Source organism: Petromyzon marinus, chromosome 26, assembly GCF_048934315.1.
Source record: "Petromyzon marinus isolate PM22_M1 ecotype Great Lakes invasive population chromosome 26, UKy_Petmar_22M1.pri1.0, whole genome shotgun sequence".
Lineage (NCBI taxonomy): Eukaryota > Metazoa > Chordata > Hyperoartia > Petromyzontiformes > Petromyzontidae > Petromyzon > Petromyzon marinus.
Genome location: NC_133692.1, coordinates 1,715,346 through 1,732,436, shown reverse-complemented (window position 1 = coordinate 1,732,436; position 17,091 = coordinate 1,715,346). Strand labels below are relative to the sequence as shown.

At 43.5% G+C, this 17,091-nt stretch overlaps 1 protein-coding gene across 3 annotated transcripts in view; it reads left to right on the top strand.

Moving 5' to 3' along the window:
* The window catches only part of RHBDF1 (rhomboid 5 homolog 1), a 49,859-nt gene that overhangs the window by 2,279 nt on the left and 30,489 nt on the right, over window positions 1-17,091 (top strand). The gene's annotated exons all lie outside the window — the stretch shown is intronic.

Below are 17,091 nucleotides of genomic sequence, written 5' to 3'. Positions count from 1 at the left end.
TAAGGCGAGCGTTGGTTGACAGCCGCACGCAGATGTTGTGAAAATCCCTTCTCCCCGAGGTTGCCTCCACCCCCTGGATCGTCGGGAAAAGGGGGACTAATCGCCATCTGTTTCCATCTGTGCGGGGACAAAGCGTTGCGCCTTCGCGCGCGTGAGGTTTCCCCTGCCACTTGCATAGGCACTCGTTAATTGGGTGGAAACAGCTTACAATTAAGCCGAATTGCAGGACCTTCCTGAAATAAATATCCCACGACGCAGTTGTTACTTTCCTGGATAAATAAATAAATTATTATCATTGAGTTCCGAGGTGCAACACAGTATTATGAATTCATGAACACAGCACAGTGGTGAAATACTAATCTTCTATAATGTATTCGGTATAAATAATCGCACCATTCCATATTTATCTGCAATACAATTGCAAAATGTCTCGCATGAGACTTTGGCAAATTGCCCAACAAAAATAGAATGTTACCCCAACAGTTAACAGTTGAGTCTTCGTTCCATATGTTAAAATGTACATCTGAGTCAAATGATCGTTGCCCCTAAGACAAAGGTCAATGCATTGTAATTCTCTGTAGCGACGGAGATCACAGACTCCTTGCCACGATGGGAGGGCCACACATCGTATTTTCTTGAAAATGCCCACTCTAGAGAAGTATTAAAGTCCACTTTGTCATCACAAATGTTACAACTCCCGGGGGTTGTTCTAGCGTAGGCATTGCCAACTCCTGTTTGCTCTTAAAACGCAAAGTGACAGACATATCATGCCTTCTTCTCACTTGTAAAAGTACCTCGAATGAAAGGTCACGTTCGCGACCCCGTTACCCATGGCTCCTCGTTTCCGCGGGAGCCAGCGTTTGTGAAAACTCATCTGGCCCCTAATATTCATAATAAAGGTTTCTTGGGTTAGATCGCTCAAGTATAAATGTGTCGTTAACCCACCACCACCCGACACAGCCGAACCGGCAAGGTTCGTCACGTAAACAAGACGTGCCAATTCGTTACTAGTGCAGCCCACCAGTGTGTTGGAGAGTAAACTCACAACATTTTTACATTTTGAATATTGAGATGTTTCGCTGGTAATTACATCCAGCATCATCGGGCAATTTTGCCAGAATTGTGGCAACATTGTAACTGTTGTGGATTAACCCTCCAACACACCGGTGGGCTGAAATAGTAACGAATTGGCACGTTTTTTTTTACGTGACAAACCTTACTGGCTGTGTCGGGTAGTGGCGGGTTAACGACACATTTTCACTTACGCGATCTAACCCCAAAAAACTTGTATTATGAATAATATTGGTCGCGAAAGCCTACGTGTCAAACTGGCTCCTAATATCCCTACCATCAGAAATTCTCTTTGCAGATCAGTGGAGTAAAATTAGTGGATAACATCGCGGATAATAGGATCGGCAATGTCCGTCCCCCACATCACCGTGGATAAGAGCAGCTCAACTTTGGGATGCTCTAGGAGTAGTAAGTGTGTGAAACCACATGGATTTGTTGGGAACCTGAAAACGATCCCCAAATTGGATTTTTTGTATAGGCCCTGACTATGGAATGTAATTATACGCAAAAATACAAAGCCATACAGAAAGCTAGAGTATTGTGCTGATGGCATCATTGAAGTGGCAGAAAAACAAAGGGGTTTAGCTCCCTTGCTGTTAAAGGTTGAGTAATTGGTTCAAGCACACCCAGACCACCCCCACACAATCTCTTAAATTCCACATTAACAACTACGGACTATGGGTAACCCAAGATTGTGTGTGTGTCTGGCCAAAGTTGACGCTTGGCACTGAACACAGTTATGTCAGTAACAGTTTCGAAAACAATTAGTGGCTTGGAATTATATAAATGTGTTGCTAAAGTCCAACTTGGCTTTGATGGGGTTTTTTTTAATCTTCGGATTGTAGCATGTTGTTTGTCTGGTACAGCAATCCGACGTTTCGGCTTCACGTGCTTGGAAAGCTTCCTTAGAGGAGAGCTCAGTTTCGGAGAAAGTTCTCGGCCATGTGGAGCGAAATGTCATAAAATCGTACCGAACACGGGGCATAAACTCAGACCCATCGCAGGGCACATACGGCACAATCGCGCTAACCTACGGCAATGAATACTTCCTACATGTTGATAATGTCGGCTATTAATTTTTTTGTTAAAATATAATTTTGATTCTAATCTACTACGGTAAGTTACGTTGGCAGCCATTGGTATACAAACAAACATGCACGCCTCAACCAATCGGAATGCTTATACAAATACAAACGTCAACAGCTGAGAAGATTGCAATCTCAGAATAGGGCTCATCCAGACCGCGTTGGTCCGAGTGACAATTCCTGCTGTTGAAACAAAGTTCTCGTACACGATTATTGAAGGGCAGTGTCTGCTGGAAGCTGCCTGTTTTAAGTATTGTTATGTCAATCTTCAGTTTATTTATTTCAGTTTATCTATTTTGGTATAGCCCTGTGAGCCATTCGGCTCTTGAATCGGTTGCAACCACAACAAACAAAAAAATAAAACATGAACAAGAAAAACATCTTAAAGTGACTTTGTGACTGTGCAAACAGAAAATCCAAGAATAAAACAGCAAAATATTCCTGAAAAAAGCACCGTACACCAACGCTGTATGCAAAAAAATCCCAGTGGGATGCAAGTCAAACAACAACCACAAAAACTTAGATTAAGGCCATCAGTCTAACTCCGTACTACAACAAAACACGTCCAAACCAAAAAACGTTTTCGAAATCACCAAAAAATAAAGCCATAATTGCAACGTAACAGTGATCACAGGGACGTCAGGGATGGAGACGGGTGTGTCACAGTGGAGAGCGACCCGAGTTTGAACCCCGACCATGGCTGACAAGTGGCAAATGATGTCGGAACTGGTCTTGCTCCACTCCTCCACCAACGCACACCAATCCGTGTGGTGAAGTCTAGTCAGTAAAACCCCAGACTAACAAAGTGTTGGGAGGCCTGATTCCACTGCTGAATTGGGAATGACTCGATTTGCATCGTACATATATGTCGTGTGTGTATATATACGCACACGTAGAGGTACTGGGTAATCCAAGATATTACATGTGGGAGCAGTGGTGCAGTGGTTGGTACACTCTGCTATGAAGCCGGCGAACCGGCTACAAGTGGAATCTGAACTGGCCCTTTACCTATCTGCATAGACCTGCATGGGGAAGTATGGTCAAGCAATCCTCACCACCATCACAGCACAGGGAGGCCCTTCATTTGCAGTGTATGGAAAAAGGGCTAAACATTATTATACGTTTAATAAACATACAAACAAATATACACATTTGCCACTTAAAACATTGCAATCCATAAACTGACCAATTTCAATTTAATAACATTTTCCTTTTTTTAGGTGATGGGACTTTTTAACTTGCATGATTGCACAGTGCATACTTTGTCATAACCCCGTGTGGAGTTGAACTAAATGCCGTATTACTAAACATTTATGAAAGCCAGCAGCACATGGGCCTGGGAACTTTAAACATCGTCATGAGTGACTTCCTTTGGTACATTACGCATCGACTCATTTTCGTTCTTTCATTGCCACCGCCCCGAAGACTGACCACAGCGTGCGTGTGTGCCGAAACACGTGTGTGCCGAAACACGTGCGTGCTGTTAAAGTCTGCGTCACGGCCATTGGTGCTCTTGGCATTTGTTTGACAAACAATTGCAGAGACGAGTGGCTGCTGTACATTCCCAGACAGCAGTCTCTTTTTAATGTGAACAATTCATGATTTAGTCCAAAGAGAAAATAATCCTCCGATGGTTTTCGGATCAGTACCCCGCGTGTTGTCCAGCACGTTGTCCGACGTTTTGCTCCACGTACCGGCAGTTTCTTAATTTCCTGAAGGGGATCTCAGCTCGTGCCGAACAGCGCGCAGTACAACCCTAAAAGCACCATAGAAGAACTGTACAACGCAACCGCGGAAACCACGAGTAGCGACCGTGGAAGTTATCCGTGCACATAAAGCCGTGTAACGTTATACGGAGCACCATCAAAATGTGCACTGGACATGTAATTAACTCATAACAGCTTTGAAAGGTTTTACATTTTCACCATTTCAAGTCGAGAAATAAGAGGGCAACTCAAAGGATGGCTTGTGAATGTAATAATAATTTATTAACAATCTTTATTAAGTCTGCCTCAGCAGCAGACCATGCTTTCCCACCTGATGACGATTGCTTGTGTTGCGCCCGAAACGTCGTGATCTATTATTATTTTTTCTACCTACCACGTGACTTTACCGAAAGAACCAAAGAGTAAGGATTCCTGCAGTCACAAAAGCTTCAAATCAAGATTAAATTGTCTAACAGCACTCACATGCTATGTCAGTCATGGGGGGCTATTTGACCGTACTTCACCGTGCCGGGTCCGTGCCGGTTGTTGGAAGTGGCAGGGGGGGTAGCCCAGGACCAGTTCTCGCCGCTGACGTTCGCCTTGTCCGAGATAGAACTCGGTTCGTCGGGTTCACAGCAGTGCGGTATCCAGCGCGCTATCGCTCCACCCTGACAGGTTTCGGTTACGTAACCCAGAGAATGGCACGCGCCAGCTACCACATTCCATAACAGTTGTATCATAACACATTCGTTAAATAATCATGCCAAATTATTGAATCGGAAAAGGCTCGTTCGAGTCTCGAGTTTTTCGAAGCAAAACGTTCTTGCACTGGCATGTTTGGCTGCCTCCATGAGTGAGTGCTTGGCTTGGCGTGGGAGGAAATCGATGCACAGTAGGTGGAGGGTAAACTGAAGCATTCCAGGAGTACCGGTAACGATCAAAGATTCCCATCTCCTGGGCACCTCGCAGCTCTGCTCCAACAACACCCGGCATTGCCACGCAGTCTCCCACCAATGTACCAACGAGGCCCAACGCGAGAGAGTGGGTGCTTTTAAGGCGATTGGGGAGAATGTGAAACCAAATGATGGATTCTTTTGTGACTTAGACGAGTGTGCTTGCCGGACTCTCATTCAAACAACAATTGTGCTGGTCACAACACTACGTAAAGTTTCCAGAAGTTATAGTTTCCGCTGGTCCCAGTTCAACCAGGCTCAGGATTTCATGACATGGGCCCTTTCTTGTTCAGTAAGTGTACTTTATAAGATTCCACCCGGCAGTATAAATAGGTAGCCTGCAGTTCGTCGATTAGTCGGTTGCGTCAGAAGGGGAAACGTTGTGGCTCTTACAAACCGTCAGCCCATCGTGGAAGTGTAGGCCAGTTACCCACTAGAGGAGCTTACTAAGGGCTTCCTCCAGTGGAGGTCCTGCCATTTTCCCCAATGTTATCCCGATTATGCTAGCGGGGGCCAGGGTGGCTATGAGATGTTAACTACCTCGCCTGGTATACAGGAGGTCGTGGATTCGATCCCACCCCTGACGCCTGCTGCTGTATATTTGGAGTTTGCGTCTCTCTCTCTCTCTCCCCGTGGCCACGTGGATTTTTCTCTCCACATTTAAGCCAAATAGCCCATAGCAGTCCAGCAGTGACATGAGCAAGCAATTGCAGGGCTGCACATTTAGTCTTCATTTTATAAAATGCTAATGTTATGTGTAAGCTAATTGAGCATACATATATATAAAACCGTTCAATTAAACACCTTCTGTGGTGAATTTAATTTTTTTGGCTGCCACTCCTTTATTATTCTTCACCATCGATCTGCCTTCATCTCTTCCAGCAATGCGTCTTGCCCAAGCCCAACTTTTCTTAATAATCGGGAGAATACCATTCATCTGCGTGTATTCTCTCCTCCGTGTGTTCCTTCCACCTCTGTGATGCCAGGCATGCATCTGTGTACATACTTCTTTGCACACTTTCCAGTTTTTGTTATTTTTGTTGTTGTGAATAACCATTTTGTTGAACCACATGTTCAACATCTATGGCAAGGCGCCATAAATTAATGGACCGATTCGTGTGTTCACTTAAAAGTGGAATCCTCAACGTAAACCAATTTGCTAATATTCTTTGAGGTTTGTGTAAATAAAGGGAGACTTGTTCATTAATGATTGTCTAATCAGTAGAGTTTGGGGGGGGTGGGGGGTTACAGAAACTTGATTTTGACAGCTCACCCTCCTCAGCTTCCTCACGAGTGGCTGCGATCAATGTGCCACCTGTGCAGCTGATGATGAAAATGCCTTCACACACCCACTCCCCCTGCTGCGGTCACCCAGATTACCAGCGGTGTGGCACATGATGCCAATGCCACCGCAAATGCTTGTGCCATACCATGCCACCAGGGCCGTATTTTCCAATCGGCCGCAGAAGGCACTGTGCCTAGGGCCTTTGAAAACTAAAAGGGCCTAACAAAAGAAATTGACCCATGTTCTTTGTTTGTATGATGAAAAATTTAACCAAGATGTCTTTTTGAATACATGTATTTATAGATAGGAAGGATAGGCACAGTGTATATACACAGAGGCAAAGTTATTAAATGTCAATCTTTTTACACGCTTTCATTTAACTCGCTCTGTCGTTGTTGCATCCTCAAATCTTGTAACTCAATTTTAACCCACTTCCCAATGTGGTATCGACTGCAAACTTGCTATACTTATGTCATACTGATGACAATACTATATTCGATCATAAAAAATAAAAATATATATTTGGAAACATTCTTTTTTTATATGTTATGTTTCGGCTTGGGTCTAATTGTCCACGCTCAACTGACGTTGGCTGTAATTGCCCACGGCCCCTTACGTTGTGGAAGCTTCGGGGCCACTTCCTGGAGTCGTGGAGTTCTGCCATTACTAGTACATTTCATAAAAGCGTGTTTTGAAAAGAATTAATATTACTTATTTTTCATCAGGTGAGAGAGAAATTAACACCGGCGGTGAACTTTTAGAGATTTTATTTCATTGTAAGATTCGCATTAACATCTTCAAATTGTGTTTTTCGCACAATCTCATTGTCAATAGAGAGCAGTGACGAGGCGTTATCACTGAATTTATCACTGAAGGCCTACGAAACAGAAGTGCCTAGGATCTACAAGAACCTTAATCCGGCCCTGCATACCACGGCACTGTTTACCAATCTTAAAGTGTGGCAATGAATGCATGACAATCTACAGTAACACCTCTGGAGATAGCTATCCAGATATTTGCCAATGTTTCCGTGACCCAATTAAATTAACTAAATATATTAACAATTTACTTCCTCATTTACAATGTACCGTATATCATTATTTTATGATAAGGAAACGTGTAGAACTGTAGATCGCATGACATTAACAGTGAAAATATCCTGTCTTTCTTATGAGCGGTATGCTATGAAGCATGATATTTTATGATATGCTAAAGTATAACATTTATACTCAATATGTGAGTGGGTTACTAGACTACAGTATTTCAGTTTTTTAAAGGGTATTTTATTTGTTATTTATGACATTACATTGCATTGTTTTAATATTTACTGGAGTATGGGGGGATATAAACTTACAATCATGTCTGGTATTTATTTTACATACACAACATAATCAACCCTTTTGACAAACGGAAAACTGCTATTTAATAGTTACATTAGATAATGCGATACACTCTTGCTAAAAAACCCCATCACCTCCGCAATAGATAAACCTATATTATCACAACATTATTATCATCATAGATTTAACTTACTATAGCAGACAAGCTGGTACCAACCCATCATAAGGACACTAATCTTTTTCCCCTCTCAGCCTACAGTTATTAATCTAAACTTCTTTGAGTGGCCTAAAGCCGTCCAACACCGGGTCACTTGTTTAACTTGCCGTTTCGCCCCGAATGGAGATTTGTGAAAAAGAGCTTCATAGCTCATCGGATTCCTCCTGCAATCTAAATACAGATTCTGATTGTGACATGAGGTGGAACCAGCGCTGTGCTCTGTCTGCCACGGAGGGCACCACTCACAGTGATTTGGTCATCTTTCTTTGGCTTAGGTCAAAGGTCACAGGTCATACGTAGCTTATCACTAACATAGGTTGTGGTTTTGTTTTGATTAGAGCGCATCCATCCTCCACTCTCAATGATGAAAATTGACTCAGTTGAGTTCTGTAACTGCCAAATTCATTTTCTAAAATAACGATGAAAAATAATCAATGTCGGCATAATGTAATGACACATGCTCGTTACCCACAGCTCCCTTCTAGCAGTCGACTTGTTATGTTTAACGTGGTATTGGTATGTGTAGCATTTCTAGAATGATGAGCCAGGGACTATTCCAGATGCCACACATTTATTGAATGGCTATAATCTACATTTTTGTCTTACGGGTATGTATGTTGAACTTCTTTCCGCACGTAGCCAACCGTGCTGATAAGAGGTGTGGGGGACTTAACAATTGTATATTCATGAAGCCATCATTAAAACTTACAAAAGTTTAAGTCAGTAACCCTATAACACATTTACAAGTAAATCTCAAGCCAGGGTAACGATCTTTCCTTTAACAATAACAAAATAACTGTTATGTTCAGCTAACAATCTAAAAAGGGCTTTCACGTTTTTAGTCCCTTTTAATACAACATGTTGCCACACGTGTGTATGTAGAACTTATTTCGCGCCGTACGTAGCCAACTGTGCGAATCGGAGGTGTGGGGGGAAGGACAAAAACATAAAACACAATGCAGTTCTAAAGAAATTAGTTTGCAATCTAGATGATGATTTAAAAGTGCATAGCTCCGAGTAGCTTCCGAATATCGGAAGGAAGAGCGTTCCAGACGGCCGCAGAAGCGCATCTGAAAGCGCCGCGCGATGCGGCGACCGCCTTTGCTCGAAGGCTGGCAGCCCAAAGCCACCTAAGTAATTTGCTAAAATCCTGTGTGTAGCGTTTCCTTTCAAAGCAATGCACGCTCGCTGTAAATATCACCTGTCTATCCCAGCCAGACCAACCCATGGCATGGGTATCTTCATTTATAATGCGTAGTTCACGACACCAACCGCCAATGCTGTACCTCCACATGCACACACACACACACGCGCTTTGATGCAGCGCTGCAGGTTGCAAGAGAAAACATGTATTTATTATAAACCCACCTAAAATGATCCCTTTTAAAATGAAACTGTGCAATGAATGCACGGGTGTTCATTGTGCAGTTGATCCAGTCAACTGTACACTACAAGACAATGGGCACGTGAGCATAAGTGCAGATACATCTCGGAAAGGACTCAGGATATGTCGTCTATATGAGCAATGGGCAAAATATTGCATTTGTAGCAGTGTGGTGTGTACGTCATCGACTGTAATTACGAGGCTATAGAGTGGTCAGAGATTAAAAGTCAAGAGTTATTACTATGCTTGAAATTATAGTTCCGCCGCGTTTGAATGCCACTGCTGTCATGAAAAGTAACAGCCACTGAAGTCATATTTTGCGTGTCGGCTGATACGCCCGCACGCGTGTGTGTGTGTGTATGGTGGAGGGGGGCATACATTGTTGAGGTGCGCATGCTGTACTACAAATCGCACTCGTATGGGTTCAACTTCCGGACGTGAACAAGAGTGGCCGATGGCATTCCATCTGGTCCTGGGCCACCCCAAGGAAAACCCGCCAAGTGTCTCGCTCACTTCTGGGTGGACGGGTCTCCACTAGGGGGAGCTCTCGAGAGCCCCTCCGCGAGGTATTTGGCCTACTCTTCCATGCTCGTGAAGATGTCTTGGAAGCGTTGGGAGTAGACCCGCTCTTCCCCACATTATTTTCCGATTGGCTCGCTGTGCTGTACCCAATTATACCGCGTGGTAGACGGAGGAGGTCAGGGTGTCTGTCATCGACCAGCAGTCTGCGTGGCTGTGCGAGGGACACACTTCAATGATGTGAGACCAGCTCTTTTGTCGTCCCGAAGCTGAAACAGGTTACCCAACTGTTGCATCCACTATCGAAACGTCGCTTACTCTTTATTTAAATGTGGGTGATAATACCCGCTCGGGCGTACCAGCATAGTGTCCACATTCAGAGGGCCCACCCAGAGGGCCCACCCACCCCATCGTGCTCGCGAGATCCCCGCGCCCCGAGTCCATGGTGCCAGGATTACCAGGTGCACACCAAGTCTGACAATGCTCTTCTTTAACAAAAACGGCCAAGATGAAAGGTAGCAGCTCTCTGAAAGCACGTAAAAGTGTTGTTCTCGCCGTGCAGTCTGCATCAACATTAGTCACCGCTGGCATTACAGAAATAGACCTCAGATGAAGCTGACAGATTACCGAGTCACTTGAAAAGTATGTAAATACTGTACGAGCTATAATTTACGCTCGGCTGTGTTGTTACAACCCACCCACAGTTTTGAAACGCAGAGTGTACGTACGTTGAACTTCTTTCGCAACGTACGTAGCCGTGCTCATCGGAGGTGCGGTGGAAGGAAAAGTGGCGGTCCCCGTGAATGATCAAGCCCAGCGTTAGAGAGTAGACCAAATACCTTCTCGAGCTCCCTGTGGTAGTAATGGAGAGGCCCTCCCACTGGCAGTGGCTCGAGCAGCCGAGCATCTGATCTGAGAAACGAGGGCAAAGGCATCACGCGGTCACCGAGGCTTGCCGTGCCGACGCCGATCGGGACCATTCATAAATAACGACAACCATCCACCTGGAACGGGGAGCCGTTCGTGACCACTCGGACCCGTTCAATGGAATCTGAAAATGGTCACCGATTTAGCGGTTATTGTTTAACAACCCCTAAGTTATTACAAACGACAAACACGAAATGGTCACCATTTATAGATTTTTTATTTATTAAGCCCCCACATTCACGCTTCTTTTCAGATAGTCTGAAACAGTTGCTTCTTTGAACGGCAGATACTTGCGTACGGCCTCATTTTTTCCCGATATGTCGAATGAGATGAAGTCACTCACACATGTTTCTTATTTGACTTCACAATGTTATCAGTGTGGGAAATTTCCAAACTTGAGCTGTCACGAACTGGTACTCGAATGCAATGACATGCCTGTTGATACGCCCAAGTATTGAGATACAGAATAACCCTGGTTGGCAAGACGAATGGTGGTGGGGGAATAATCTAAGTCGAGATCGCTGAAAGTCCCAGCTAGCTATGAATGCATTTAACATCTATGCAACGAAATCGCATCATTAACGTGCGTACGTGCACGTAATTTCACTACACACCTGACAAACTTAACAGTAGTCGGTGTCGCCCATCGTGCGTTGTGCATCTCGCATTGGCTGGCGCCACGTTCGGTCCAAAGATAGCCGGTCCCTCCAATCCGACCGCCATCACCCCTACCCATCTGCCGCCACTAACTTGTTCCAAGTGCATTTACTCTTAACATTACACTTCATACACTATGTGTTCCACACACTACACTTCATACACTACATCCAGTTTGAGACTAGGCTGTCTCTGGTGTGGACCAATCAGTTTCAAAGACAATGCATAAATGATCAGAGTGTAAATTTCGATTTAAAGCTTTCGTGACTGCAAGGATTCATCTCCTTGGTTCTTTCGGTAAAGTCACGTAGAATGAGAATAAAATAATAAAATAAGACAATGAAATTCTCACGAAGCGTCGTGGGAATTTTATTGTCTTATTTTATTTGAGAATTTTATTCTCATTCTACGTGACTTTACCGAAAGAACCAAGAAGATGATCAGAGTGTGTTTTTTGTTTGCATTCTGGCCACAAGTATTGTAGTTAATGCAGACATGATTCCTTGTAAAAGGTTTCAGTTTGGTGTTTAAACATCTTAACACCTGTTTTGTTGCCAGAAAAAAGGGGAAAACCTATTCTCATAGTTTGGTACTGGTAAAGGAGGTCCCATGATGTAGATAGTGTTCTAGTTAATGTATTATACATTCTAAAACATGCGTTGCACACATTATATTATTGCATGCATCATACATGAAGTGGATCGCAAACATATAGAATTGGTTGCCTGCCTTTGTGAGTAGCCAGAGTCTAGATAACTTGGATGTTACCATTGAGCGATTTCACAATTGGAGCTCTGTGCATCGCTGTTACACGCGACTTTTATTCCTGAATCGTCACGTTTAATTTAAACTTCCCTTTAAAAAAAATGTAGCGCTTCCTCCTTTTTTTACACTTCTGGTTCCACGAATGTTTTTTTTTCATGACAGAATTCAAATGAATTGTTTTGCATTTATCCCAGTTGCTGACTAGTCCCAAGTATTCATGCAAGGCCTCTCATGTGATTAAGGGATAAACATACCTCTCAAGTAAACTCTGTCAACCCATTATCAGTGCCTATCTTATTGCAGGCCAATTCAGATCTTGCTGGTCACCCCGTGCCCCTTATGAATCTCAACGTTCATCCAACAAAGTCCCATCACAAAGGAGACACATAAATAGACAAAAACATTGTTTGTGCTCGTATTGAAACGGCTGTCCGCCGTACGGACCTGAAAACTCAACTTACCTGAAAACTCAACTTACCTGTGCAAGCATACGGGGTAAACCATATGGGTTGCCAGCTATGGGTAAATGTATTGCAGTGTTATGCAAAACAGTGCCTATAATTCTGAGCTTTACAAATGGTCAGTATGCCAAAGCAGATGTAAAAATCACAATATAATGTAGACCACCAAGTGATTGAGCAATATACAACTGTAAAATAACATTTCTCAAAAACATAAAACATGAGTTTTTGTAGTTATTGCTATGATCCGTATTTGGTTGTGGGTTAGGCAACATGGTAGTTTTGACAAAGTTATTGTCATCATCAACCCGCCATCACCCGACCAGATTGTCACGATTACACAGATGTTCGTACGTATGTACAGTGTGTTGAACTTCTTTTGCACCGTACGTAGCCAACCGTGCTAATCGGAGGTGCGTGGCCATTGTATTGATCGATTTCTCACTAATTAAGCTCACCGGTGCCTTAAGACTTCACTCCATTTCCGAGTTCATTGCTTGATGAAGCTCAAAATCAGTTTGAGTGAAACGTCACGTGACGTTGGTGATGTTCATGTCAGCCATGGGAAGCGTGAAGGCACCGGCGAGGAGCTTTATTGGTCAGAATTCGATCAAAACATTGACAACGTGCAAATAGTATCTTTTTAAACGGAACAAATCTTGTTGGGTGCTAAAAACAAACGTGGACTTAATTCCTCCAGAACAGCGTGCTGATATAGTTTGAGTTCGTTGCACGCATTGACAGTAGAGGTTACATTTCGATTTAAAGCTTTCGTGACTGCAGGGATTCATATTCTTGGTTCTTTCGGTAAAGTCACGTCGAAGGGAAATAATAAAATAATAAAAAATAAAACCAAAAAATATTTCATTTCTTATTTTATTATGTATATATATTTTTTATTTTATTACGTTTTATTTTTCTTATTTTTTTATTTCCCTTCGACGTGACTTTAATGAAAGAACCAAGAATATAGTAGAGGTTTCAGGCAGCGCCCCTTTGAGCCAGCAGTACAACTCGCTGAAATGACACCATCTTCCCCCCAATGGGTTTCCGGGTTGTACCTCGCGTATTGCTTCACCGTGATGTCCGCCGTTTCACTCCACGTGCTGCGACCTCCTTGAGGAACAGAATCGTTGAAAGTGCTCCTGCAGAAGGTCTCAGCACGTGGAGCGAGACGTCGGACACCACGCGGTGCAACCCGAAAACACGCCGCTCGGAGCCGTACCGAAAACCGCAGCAGCACCGGCAGCAGCACCGGCAGAGACAGTGGGAGGAGGGGGGGGGGGGCACGTGCTCCCCCCAATTATCCGATCGAAATCCCTAATTTCGATCGGATCATTGGGGTTTATTAGTAATAAATCGGCATTTTGCAACCCCCACTGCCACTGTGTAGCATTTTATTACGTGCCAGGGACTCTATGAGATGATAGGACAATAGTCTGAGTCCATAATTGGCAATAAGTAACGGCAAAGCAGTTATAAGCGACTCAGAATTGTGCGCAGTTGCGTATACAGTCCACGACTTCCCTGAAGGCATCAACACCTTCAGCGAGCGCGATGCCGATCACAGAACGCGGTTCGAATTTGACCCTCGATCGATGGCTGCCCCATCGCCGCACACGCGTCCAATAAAAATCGAGGGACAAATCCTTACTTACTAAAAACTCCTTACTTACTAACAACTCCTTACTTACTAACAACTCCTTACTTACTAACAACACCTTACTTACTAACAACTCCTTACTTACTAACAACTCCTTACTAACAACTCCTTACTTACTAACAACTCCTTACTAACAACCCTTACTTACTAACAACTCCTTACTTACTAACAACTCCTTACTTACTAACAACTCCTTACTTACTAACAACTCCTTACTTACTAACAACTCCTTACTTACTAACAACTCCTTACTTACTAACAACTCCTTGCTTACTAACAACTTCTTACTTACTAACAACTCCTTACTTACTAACAACTCCTTACTTACTAACAACTTCTTACTTACTAACTCCTTACTTACTAACAAGTCCTTACTTACTAACAACCCCTTACTTACTAACAACTCCTTACTTACTAACAAGTCCTTACTTACTAACAACTCCTTACTTACTAACAACTCCCTACTCACTAACAACTCCTTATTTACTAACAACTCCTTACTTACTAACAAACTCCTCTATCATTTTTCATTGCTGGAGGGGTAGCCCCCCCTACCTGAAAATCCTGGCTCCGCCATTGGGCAGCAGTACCTCAAGCGGCGGATTTTTTTAACGGGACAATTGTTCAACCGTTTTCCTCGGGGGGCGAAGGGGGCCACTTGTAATTATGAAATAGTTGGCCACTTGGGTAGCAAAATTAAATTACCAGAGCCTGCGTGGCATTTAAGGTTACATGAAGGGGCCATTGCTCTTTAGCCACGCGACCTCTTTATTGCCTAACTTAAGACCACGGTGAAAACGCAACATCTCAGTGTTGACAAATGCGTGGCCTGCAAGGGTTGCGCACCTGAAACACTCCATCCAAAGTCAGGTCACGTTCCCACACGGCGCACACTTTTACTTTAAATCACCGCCGTAATTCGGAATGTATTCTTTAAAATACATATTCACGCGTTATATTCACGCTTTTGCTGTAGTACGTGGACTGTACGGGACGTTGGCGTTTGCGAGTGGCGCTAGTCGCACAACGATTCGCGCACTGTAACCCTTAAACCCAGAGAGTTCTATTCCTGGCCACGACATACCACCGCTCACTGGACAGAACAGTGAAGTAAAGTGGAGCAACCCCCACTGCACTTCCCCGCCCAATCTGCTCCAGAGCCATGCCAGCCAAGCAGATATTCTTTCTTAATGCTCAGGAGTTGGAATTTAGCCAAAGTAAGTGTTTGTTGGTTTTTTGTGTGTGCAGTCATTGCGGGCCGGGCAATGACCATCAACTTGCTGCATTTGAGAACCCGGTTTTTAAACCAGGTGGCCAATACCCACATTCAAACCTAGGATCAGAGTTATTTCACCTTAGCACTCTGACCTTTGAACCACCAACCACCTCAAAATCATTACATACCATCTATAAAACCATGCACATGAATGATTAATGATTTGGTATTCACAAATGTTCTTTGTGTAGTAATTCGTTGGCATGACCACTTCAACCACTGTTCACCAATGTTAAAAACATAGATTCTTCAATTAAATTATAACCCCCAAATGTGACACGATCGAATTACAAGGGCGAAATCTTACCAGATGTATTAGTTACTCGACGGTATACGATGTATTTGCCTTCTGTCAATCCACTGCTAGATGAGAGCCTCTCCACTACACGTCTGTCTTGGGTTGTTTGACCATACTTCACCAAGCTGGTCAGTGCGCGTAGACGATCAGAGGGCCCAAGGACCAGTTCAGATATTACTCGCCGCTGATGTTAGCCGTAACCAACAAATGTACTGTAGTTGTGCATGCACAATGCATGTATGTTGCACGTCTTTCACACCGTACATAGCCAACCGTGCTAATCTGAGTTTCACTGTAGTATGCTAACCACCGCACCACGACTCTCTCCTATTATGTACTCTATGAATATACGATAGAGTGATTTAGTTATTTTGATTATATTCACATCCGTTGAAGTAAAATAGTTTGGTTATCAAATGCCATGAACCCTGTAGGTTTTAACAGCTGGGTTATTAAATGAATATGTATTTATTATAAGGGCAGAGTTGTTGAATCGGTGAGTGGTGTACGGTACCTACCTGAGTCCACTGCCGTTGTCAGCCAGTCCCCCGCCACCCGCATGGATATTCAGCCGCTGTCGAACCCCACGAAGACAATGCATTGCTCACGGTCCATCTGTATTACACATCTTCAATAGCCATGACATATCCACTGCTGTATTAAGGTTAGCCAAACTGTTGCCATCTATGTTCCAACTAATCGTTTTACAGGCGTCTGTGTAATCAATATAGCACTTAAGCAGATCAATCTATTTTAATATTGCTCTTCTTTCTTTTGTGGTATCGGGTAAAATCTGTTCTCAGTTTGCCTTTGAACCTCCCCCCCACTTTCAATGCACTATGATAGTGCCAGTCAACCCCTTATTAGTGCCCTTCTATATTAGACCAATTCAGACCTTACTGGTCACCCCGTGCCCTTATAAATCTCTACGTTCATCCTACAAAGTCCCATCACAAGGGAGAAACACAAACAAAAAGACAACATTGTTTTGCCCGTATTTAAACGGCTGTACGCCGTATGGACCTGAAAACTCAATACGGGGTTAAACCGCATGGGTTTGACAACTATGTATTACCGTACTATGCTTGTTCATTCATTATTAAAAGTGGTGATATATTTAATCCTGGAGCACGTACACCAAGCCCTCAAGATTAATGGATACTCAGACCGCACAATCCGCAAAGCTGTAGCCCCAAGCATGGGGAGACAACCATCTGAGGACCCAATCAAAACCATCACCTTGCCATACATAGCAGGTGTTACCAAAAAGATTTCCATAATCTTAAGCAAACAAAAGATCCAGGTCCGATTCAATACAGTACACAAAATCTGTGATTTTATCCCATCTGTGAAGGATGTTATTCCTGACATGCAATACCCTGGTATCTACAAACTAAGTTGTGTCTGCTGCAGCAGTTACATTGGGGAAACGAAACGACATGTCTCGGACCATGTTCGCGAACACAAGACAGATTTAAAACACG